The following is a 10,555-nucleotide window of genomic DNA, read 5'->3' on the forward strand; positions in this document are numbered from 1 at the left end:
TGAAAATTTTAGAGGAGGAGACACAAGAGTGAAAGGTCTATAAAAGAGGATGAAAAGTTCAGTTTGGGACATTTGGAGATTCAGACAGACGGGCAGTTCAGGTGTGGAACTCAGCCTGGAGGAGCTCACTCAGAGAGCTTCATTGAGACAGTCTCATGGTGACTTGGGTAAGACTGACTTCCTTTCACTTGGGCTCAGGGAGGCCACTTTGGCCAAGGCCTTTAACTCCTTCCTGGCTCACCCTGAGCCAGAGCAGTTTAAATTAACTCTTTCCTCTCTCTCTCTCTTCTCCTTAATTCCTTCTCTCTATATTAATTAAAATCACCATAATTTCCAGCTTACTTGGGTATTTTATTATTTGGGATTTTCCCTGGTGACAAATTAATTTAGATTTTTTTAAGTCACAACACAAAAATTATCCTTTACAGTTTTGGCTGACCACGTCAGTTGTGACGAGAACCCTCAAATTTCTGTGAAAGCTCTTTCCTTCCTCTCTTTATTACTTGCTCAAATCAGTCAGTCTTCTTAAACAGCTAACTTGGCTTCAAAACACAGCTATTAGAGCAGATGAGTAAAAAACATTTTAGTTTCTCCTTAAATTAGATAGAATACAGCTGTTTTTCTTTAAAAAAAAAAAACAAAGCAAAAAACAAAAGCAGCAGGACTGGGGAAACTGTTTAGCTATGAAACCTGGAGAAAGTTTTGGCCTTGTCCTGCTCCCCATGTGTTTACTTTAGAAATATGTGGTTACAGCCAGTTCACAACTTAGTTAACAACTGACTTTTCAGTAAATACATTGTTCTTTTTACAGTGCAAACATTGTTCTTTGTCTATTTCATAATCCCAGACTATGTATAGCAATGGTTATACTCCACACTGCTCTTGGTTGGGATTTTAATTGTTGCAGCTGTAATACTGTATCTATTTTTCTCTAAGAGAAAACTGGAAAATACCATACATAAACTAGAGAATCAGATAAGAGATTCAGGTCAGTCTCCCCTTGAAAAATCCATTTCCCAGTCAAACTGACCAATTGTTACTTTTACTACTCAACAAAATGGGGAACTAAATATCCAGCTTTACTGAGAGGCACTGATCTCTCTCAATAAACCTGTTACTGGCTTGGAGCTTTGCCTCTTTGTTTATTTACAGATTGACTGAAGTATTAGGGACAAGCTGCTCAATTCTCACATTGTTTTCTATTTTCTCAACAAAGTGAGCATGATTTTTACATTGGAAATGGACCAACAAAAATGGCTTCCATAGACTACGAATGCTACCCTAGTCTGGTCCAGATAAATAACATCATCGAAGAAATACCCAGAGACAGCAGTGGAGCTAATGCCAATGATATCTAAAAGACCACGGTACCATCCCACCAGACCAGAGAAGGGCAAATGCCTCAATTTTCAGAAGGGAAGAGTATAGAACCTGCAAATTGTAGGCCAGGAAGCTTGACTTGGATTCCTGGAAAAATGCTAGAACAGAGAAGGCTCTTCCTCTGGAGATTATGAATTTGTCTTTTTCATATCATACCCTAAATTCCTTTAACATCCTCTGTATTTTGTTTCATGCATAAAAACATAATTCTGAGAAGGGTCCAAAGGCTTTACCAGACCAACTGCTCCTGTCTACAAGACTACAAGACATAGAGAAGATGAAGAGCCCCTGGTCGGGAAAAGGAAGCAGTAATGACAAAGACCCAGTGCTGCTATGTCAAGAGCCCATCATGCCAGAGGAACCTGATTTCCTTTTTTTCATAGGATTTCTAAATCAGTAAATGAGAGGAATGCTATGAATATAATTTACCTAGATTTTGAGCCAGGCTTTTCGTAAAAGGTCTTATACTATACTTGTGGAGAAGATGGAGCCATGTAGATTAGATAATGACACAACTTGAAGGATTCAGAACTGGTTGGTTAGCTGGACTCAAAGAACTCATGTTTCAATGCCCACATGGCAGACGGTGTCCAGTGGAGGGCCTCAGAGGCTGGACGTGGTCCTGCGCCATTTAACATTGTTTCATCAATGGCTTGGATAAAGGGCGTGGTAGCTGGTGTGCCCATCAAATCTCCATAGCACCATGACAGGGGATGAAGTCAGGATCCTAAAGCACCTGGACAGGCTAGAGCCCTGGGCTGAATCAAATAAGATAAAATTTAATTCAGACAAGTGGAATCCAGCTTTGCCTTTAAGTACAAAGGAGAAACCTCACAAATACAAGATATTATTGACATATTTAGACACCATTTGTTCTGAAGAAGATCTGGAGGTTTTAGTGAGCTACAAGCTCCATATATACACGTTCCAGGAATAGGGAGATAAAAGTTCCACTTTCCTCTGTCCCCTAATCCCTCATCCTAAGTACTGCATTGATCTGAGGTTTAAGAACATGGATGAGGCCACCAGAGACTGGGAATAATGCTTACTGAGCAAATGCCTGCTCAGCCAAATTGATGTTCCTGAAGCAGAGGCTGGCCACTTCAATCTAAGGAGGCCCAGGCCCGAGATGCCTTCACCGCTTTCCAAGATGTACTGATGACTCCTCTCCATAGGACCTTCTCCCCCATGTTCACCTTCTTCTCCTCTACCCCCTTTTCTCAATTTCTTTTTAAAATGCTTCCTTTCCCATTCGAATGTAAACTCTTAACAGGCACAGAGAAGAGATTTTGAGGCAAACAGAAAAAAAAAAGGTAACCAGGGGAGGATATTGCCCCATGGTAGGCTGTTTACTCAAGTATGTGGCGCAGGAGGGCCCCTATCATGTGTCCTCACTGACAGTGTTCTGAGAATGAGGCATGATGGGGAGAATGAGGAGAACTCCGAGGAGTAAATGCTGTAAGGCAGTGACAGAAAACACCTAGAAGGGAGAAACTAAAACAGAAACTTTCGAAGCTTTGATTGAATAAAGAATACAGAGAAAAGAGAGACCAGATAATTAAAGTAGTCATAAGTCAAGAGAATGAGGATCCAAAATAGACAGATAGAGGAGACTGAAAATGAAGAGAGTGAGAAAAATCATTTTTGGAAGTGTGCATGTGCGCACGTGCACACACACACACGCACACACACACATGCGCACACGCACACACACACACACAAAGTTAAAAATTTTAATGAATAAGGCCAGTGGAAAAGGAGGAGAGGAAGGAGGAATTTATGTGATTCACTAAGAGGAAAAATACACGGAGACAAAGAATTCTATAACCAGATGAAAACAAGAGGGGGAAAAAAGAATAAACAAAATCCCAAAGGAAAAGGGGTAACAAATTAGAAGAGAAGATCAGGGATGAGAGCCAGTGGGAGTAAGATTAGCTTAAAAAAAAGATTAATCAAAGAAACATAATACTCCTTTTAATAGCAGAAGGGGAGAAAATCATAACTAAGAAAAACACCTCAATATTAAAGACAAAAGGAGGAAATTTTAAAAACCTAACTCATGTATTTAAATGTAAATACATTAAACAATCCAATAAAACAAAAAAGAATGCATATTGGATGAGAAAACAACCTGTTGTTTAAAAGAAAAACATTAAAAAAACAAAAATATACAGAAAACAAAAAATGATGGGATGGAAAAAATTTACTATGCATCAAATGAATCAAAAAAGCGGAAGTTGTGATTGTGCTATCTGATGAAGCAAATGCAAACATTAAAAAAAATAAAAGTGAGAAAAAAGGAAACTATATTATAATGGAATGAACCATAAACAACAAACCAATATCCTAATAAACTTATGTGCTCCAAATGACTTGGCATTCATATTCATAATGAAACATAAGCTTAAAGGAGATATAGAGTAATAAAACAGTAACAGGAGGCTTCAAAATCCCTTTCTTAGTTCTGGATAAGACTAAAAGAAGGATAAAAGGAAAAATATGGAACTGAATGAACTGCTGGAAAAGCCTGATTTAAAAGACTTAGGATACCTTCTAAATGGTAGAACAAAGGAATAGACACATTGCTTAGCATCACATAGAGATTTTACAAAACCTGACAATGTACCAGGACATAAAGATATTCTAAATACAAAAAATCAAAAGTAATTAATGTATTATTTACAGATCATAACAGAAAAAAATAGAAAATGTGACAAATCATAAATAAAAGATATAGACTCAAATGGAAACCTAGCAATAGAATTTTAAATGAGTGAGTCAAAGAAGAAATCATATAAACAATAACTATGTAAAAGAAAATTATAATGATGAAACAACATACCAAAATTTCTGAGATGTAGCTAAAGCGGTCCTCAGGGGGGAAATCATATTCTGACAAAAATACACTAAGAAAATAGAAAAAGAAAGGATTAATTAACTGAATGTACATTAAAAAAAATTAGATACCAACAAATAAATGAACCAAAAATAAGTTCAAAAGGGAAGGTAAAAAAAATTAGAGGGAAAATAGATAAGACAAAATTCCCAAGCTGGTTCTCTGAAAAGAGTAATAAAATTACAAACCCATAAACTCATCTGATTTAAAAGAAGAGAAATTAAAGAATTTAAGAGTCTCAAAAGAAAAGAAAAACAAAGAAAATACCAAATGAGCAAAGTGAAATCACAGCAAAGTTAGAATAAAAAGATTAGAACATTTTATGCAGTTATATGCAAACAAATTTGAGAATACAAAAGTATAAGTATACTTTAAAAATATATACATATATATGTATATATAGCTGTAGAGGAACCACCAAAGGAAAAAAATTCCTGGTCCTGATGGATTCATAAAAGAATTCTATCAAACCCATAATGAAAAATTAGTGCCCATACCTCACAAATTATTCTAAAAAATTTAGAAAGCACCCTACCAGAATCTTTTTATGAAACAAATATAGTCCTGTGAAGATGGGATTGACTCTCCCCTTACCTACTTTTAAATTCAATCAACCAAAGGCAAAGACATCCCTATTTAACACTAAATAGGGGAGGTTTACAAACCACTTACTAAAAGTGAGATACACCTCCAAAATCGACTGACTGTTCCTGGGCAGTGTTAAGCAAATTTAAAGACTGCAATTGGTTCCCATAAAGTGGAGGAAGGGACAGTAAGGGACAATAAAAAGGGACTATAAAAGATGATTAATTTCTTGTCCAATAGGTCTTCGGTCCTGAATTTTCAGGTTGGAGGAGCTGAGACTGGAACTGGGGCTTGAAGCTACAACTTGGACCTGGGACTCCGGCTCTTGGACTGCTTCTGGTAAGACTGTTCCTGGATCTTCTCCTTTGGAGCTCTGCCTGGGTGAGTGAGAAACTGACCTTCCTTTCCAGGCTTCTGGAGAGATTAGTTCTGGAAAGGCCACCCCTTTTTGGAGGAGGCCACATGGGTTGAACCTTTGCTTAATTTACCACCAAGTCCTCTGGCTGAGGGGTTAACAAGCCCCGCCTGGGTTGAGCAGGGGACAAAGCAACATTTATGGTGATAAGTTAAGACTTCTTACTCCACCCTTTTTCACATTCCTCTACTTTCACTTGTTCCATCTCTTTGTAAATAAAGCTACTGAAAGTCATTTTGACTTGGGCTGTATTAATTTTCAAATCAGTGACCACAGTATTATGTTAAAATTCTCATATACTTAGTCAAACCCTGTATAGTTGAAATTCTGAACCCCTAAAAACTACATCACCCAAAATTCCTTTCTGTATTACCTAGAATCCTTTTCCCTTTTCCTATGTCCTCGGTTTACATAATTGTATTTAAGTTTTCTGTGACTCTTCCCTCTTGTCTCACTTCTCTGGAGACTGAGCTGGGTTCAGAGAGTTTTTACTTTAGCAATTCTTAATAAAACTTTATAAAATATAATACTTAGTTACTGTATATTAATTTAAAAACCCACACCCCTCAAATTAATTCCTTACAGTCCTAATACTTAAACCAAGAAAAGAAAATAAAGGTAAGTTTAGCTCAGTATCATTAATGAAAACTGACTCAAAAATTTTAAACAAAATCCTATCAGATAGACTACAGAGATTTATCCAAGAAATCATTCATTATGATCAAGTGGGATTTACACCAGGTATACAAGGATGGTTTGAAATTAGGAAAACAATCAATATAGTTAATCACACTAAAAATGAACCATCCAAAACCACATAATCATCTCAATAGAGAAAAAGCCTCTGACAATGTACAACATCTTTTTTATGCTAAAAACCCTACAAAATACAGGCAAGGAGGGACCTTAAAAAAAAAACACCATAAATGCATCTATTTCAAACCAAAAGCAGCCCCTTCCCCCTGCCAAGTTCATACCATCTCACTTGGCTACTAATTCTCTAGTTATTTAACCATTACTCAGATCCATGGCCCTTGCTGGAACCCTGGATCTGCTGCCTGGCTGAATGACCTGTGCAGACATGTCAAGAGTCTTCAATATATGTCTTTCTTTGCTGTCCTGGTTGTGAGATTTAAAATTGTTGAGGTCTTAAACTGTAGTGATTAAAATAGTGGAAGATATAAATTGTGATAGATATAAGAGAGGGTGAGTAAATTTGACCACAGAAATATGTTTCACTACAGTGTCTTGGGCTTTAAAATCAAATATAAGGTGGTCACCAGGGAAATATTCCCAATTATTCAAATACCCAAGTCAATTGGGTTTTATAGAGATTTTAATTAACAATACAATGAGTAATCAAAGAAAGAGAAAGAGAGTAAAGAAAGGAATAAGTATGAAGGGCCTCAAGCCAATATGGCCTAGACCTGAGTCTTAAAAGAGAAATCAGTCAGTTTTTAAACACTCACCACAAGATCTGTCTATAAGTAAGGATTCTAATGACACCAGGCCAGCGTCCTTCCTCAAAAAGTCTTCCAGCCAGAGATTGTTTCAAAGGGCCTCTCTCAAGAGCCTCCAGAGCTCCTACCCCAGAGGGACAGAGCCCTTCAGAGGAGCTCCTCAAGGAGCTCTCCTTCAGAATGAGAGTCAGAAATTGAGAGCCTAAATGAGATCCAAGCTCTTATTTTTAAGGGCAAAATCTCCTCTGTCACCTCCCCTAAGTCTTTACATCTACCAATCACTGTAGATGTTTCTAAAGGACCGCCCATTTTGAATTCACAGCTGAGTAGTTTTAATCTCTTTAGTAAGTCAGAAAAAAATGCTTTCATTAGAAAAAACCTCTGAATAAGTTATCACCCTTTTAGGTTTAAGTAGTTTACAAGTTGCCCCACCTTTATAGGTACTTAGTATCCCATTGTAGCAATTCTAAAACAGTCATGACTCAAAGAACTTCCTGTCCCTTCCATAAGCATGGATCAAAGTACTTTCATTGTTTAGCAAACAGTTTTCTGTCCTAAAGCAGTCTTAAGTAGGATGGAGCAGGGACACTCCCATAGCTAGGAGCCCCCACACTCAAGTAGAGTTCTCACCATCTGCTAGGGAATTTTTTTAAGTAGAAGATTCCCCAATGGGGGAAACCCCTAACATTCATAAGTCTGAGAAATTTTGAGGTTTACATGGTCCTTTGGCCAATACCAATCAAATTACTAAACAGACACTACCCAGAACATGATAGAATAATAACAAAATTTATTTGGAAAAATAAAAGATCTAAAATATCTAGGGAAATGATCAAAAGAAATAGGAATGAATAGGGAATAGTATTTCCAGACCTCAAACTATATTATAAAGTAGCAGTAATCAAAGCTATCAAGTATTGGCTGAAAAGATAGAAGAACAAATTAGGTAAGGGAAACTCGGAAACAAGAGAACTAGGTAAGTCAGTACTTGATAAAGGTGGAAAACAAACTACCTAGGTAAAAACCCTCTAATTTTAAAAAAAACATGCTGGGAAAACTATAAAACGATGTGGCAGAAATCAGGCTTAGGCCAAGACAATACACCATATTCCACAACACATTCAAGATGGACATGTAACCTTAATATTAAAGATCAAAATATAAAAAACTAGAACAACAAATTACATCTCTTTCACAGGTATAGGTAGAAGATGTATTTCTTAAACAAGATAAAGAAGGAACTACAAAAGATAAAATACATAACTTTGATTATATGACACTAAAAAACCTTTGAAAAGAAAATATGAATGCACCTAAAATTAAAAGGGAAATGGTTGGGGGCAGCTAGGTGACTCAGGGGACAGAGAACCAGATCTAGAGTTGGGAAGTCCTGGATTCAAATCTGACCTCAGATACTTCCTAGCTATGGGACCCAGGGCAAGTCACTGTTTAGCCTTGGAATTCCAGGTGACAAAACCCTTGGGTTTACCTTAACCAAGTTGTTTCTGACAGGTTGATCTCTCTACTTCAAGGAAAGGCAGGTCTCCTCCAAGGAAGTTCTCAAACCCAGGAATTCCTAATCTTTCCCCAAGATTAGTCTTTTCCCAGGGGATGCCAGAGCAAAGATGCTCCTTACCTGTTCAGTGGAAAGCCAAATCAGGAGAGTAAACACAGTAAACTCCCAAGATCCTCCTTTCCTTCCAGAATCTGCTCCCAGAGTTTGTGTCTAAATTCTCCTTCTTTCCTCTTAAAGACAATCTGTGCATTTTTCTCTACCCCTTATCACTTATCTTTACAGCCCTGACCACTCTTCTACCTTGGAACTGATACATAATATTGATTCTAAGATGGAAGATAAGGGTTTTAAAAAAAAGGGAAGTGGTTGAATGGGGGGAAAAATCTTTGTATCAGATTTCTCTGATAAGGGTTTGGTATCCAAGCTATATAAACAACACATATATATATACATATATATACACACACATGCATACACAAAACTAAGTCATTTCCCAAAGAATATGAACAAACAGTTCTCAAAAGAAAAACTGCAAAATATTCATAACCACATGAAAAATGCTCCAAATCATTAATAAGAAAAATGGAAATCAAAACAATCCTTTAGTTTTTATCTCACAATCTGCAAATTGGCAAAAATGACCCCAAAAAAGCAATAGTCAATGTGTGAAGGGTTGTAGAATGATAGACACACTAATACATTGTTGGTGGATTTATGAAATAGTACAACCATTTTGGAATTATGCAAATAACGTGATTAATATATCCATACCCTCTGAATTGGAGACTTCTTGATAATTCTATGCCCCAAAGAAGTCATCAACAAGGAAAGTCCCCATATACTCCACAATATCTGTAGGAGCGGGTTTTTTTGATAGTTAAAAATTGTATACAACAAAAAATGGATCCCCAGCAGTTGTGGAGTAGCTAAACAAAATGTGGCACATGGATGTCAATCGTGCCATAAGGAACAACATATGTCAGGAAGATTGGAGTCAGCAGAGCCAAGAAGACAACCATTAGGTAAACAAAAAGAACACACAAAATCAGAAGTCAAAGCAAGAAAGACCAGGCCAACCAGGCAGACCTCCACTGAAGAGGGAGCACAGCTTCAGACTTTTTCAATGCACACATCAGTTCGTTTGAGGTTTTTCTCTAAAAATAGTATTTGTCATGGGGGGAAGGGCTCTCTCAGAGGGAAGAGATGCAAGGGTTACTATAGGGGATGTAAGAAACAAACTATGAGCAAAACTTGGGGAAAAAAATGTAAGCTGGGGCAACTAGGTGCTCAGTGGTTAAAGAGCCAGGCCTGGAGATGGGAAGTCCTGGGTTCAAATCTGACCTCAGACACTTCCTAGCTGTGTGACTCTGGGCAAGTCACTTCATCCCCAATGCGTTCTTTTGCCTTCGAATTGATGGATTCTAAGCCAGAACAGGTGAGGGCTTAAATAAAAAATAATCCCAAGCTCCTTGGGGGCAGGGCTTCCTGGGAAGAACCTTCAGTGGTTCTCCAGTCTCAGAAGCTAGAAGCATCTCCAGTCTAGCCTGAGCGCCCTTCTCACGGGGTCTCGATCTCTTCTTGATGGCCAAACTGACCTCCTTCCAGATTTGTTGACTGACTGCTGAAATGCGTCCATCCTTCACCTTATGGGGCCGATCTAGAGAAGCATACGCTCCCCAGAACCGGAGTGAGGAAAGACACGAGGGAGGGAAGAATCAGGGCAGGACGGCACCGCTGATTGAGTCTCAGACCCTAAAAAGGGACAAATAAACACGCCGATTGGGGGAGACAGCGAGGCTGGGGGACGGCCCTAGACAACCGGTGAGCACGCGCGTAAGTGGCCGAACTTAGCTCCTCCGGAGCAGTAGCCGTCAGCTCCCAAGCTCCCAGCGGGCGTACTGCGCGTGCGCATAAGCAACTGTTCCAGGACATAAAGAGAGCTTGCGCAGAAGTGGCCGGGCTCACTTCCCGCAGAAGACAGGCCCAGCGGGAGGGAAGTCGGACGAAAGACATGGCAGCCGATATCCCGCTCCCTCCCTGCGCCCCGCCGTCCGCCCGCTTCCCTGGCGCTACCTCTCTCAGTGGCGGCTTCCCCGCTGCCCAGCCTTGGCGGCGGCACCGAGCTAAAGCCCGAGCAGATCCAGGGCAGCCGCCAACAGCGCGAAGACACAAAAACCGAGAAGAAAGGAAGCCCCGCGTGGGCCGCTCCCTCCCGCCGCCTGGGCTGCAAAGGCTTCTGGGAAACCCAGTGCGGAGGCCCGGGGTAGCTTTTGCGCATGCTCCAGCGAGTCCCAAGTTCCAAG

At 39.2% G+C, this 10,555-nt stretch overlaps 1 protein-coding gene across 4 annotated transcripts in view; it reads right to left on the bottom strand.

Annotated features, from left to right (window-relative positions):
* Positions 1-10,555, bottom strand: part of LOC100025938 (zinc finger protein 501-like) — a 17,819-nt gene extending 7,264 nt beyond the window's left edge. Inside the window, exons 1-4 of one of the 4 annotated variants that reach the window (XM_016432494.2) lie at positions 10,326-10,555; positions 9,848-10,004; positions 4,223-4,286; positions 1,810-2,138 (exon numbers count right to left, since the gene is read on the bottom strand). The gene's annotated coding sequence lies outside the window, so the exon portion shown is untranslated. The remainder of the gene's footprint in view (positions 1-1,809; positions 2,139-4,222; positions 4,287-9,847; positions 10,005-10,325) is intronic. The other 3 variants (XM_007490354.2, XM_056821381.1, XM_007490353.2) reach the window with 3 other exon arrangements.

This window comes from Monodelphis domestica, chromosome 3 (assembly GCF_027887165.1).
Source record: "Monodelphis domestica isolate mMonDom1 chromosome 3, mMonDom1.pri, whole genome shotgun sequence".
NCBI classification, from domain to species: domain Eukaryota; kingdom Metazoa; phylum Chordata; class Mammalia; order Didelphimorphia; family Didelphidae; genus Monodelphis; species Monodelphis domestica.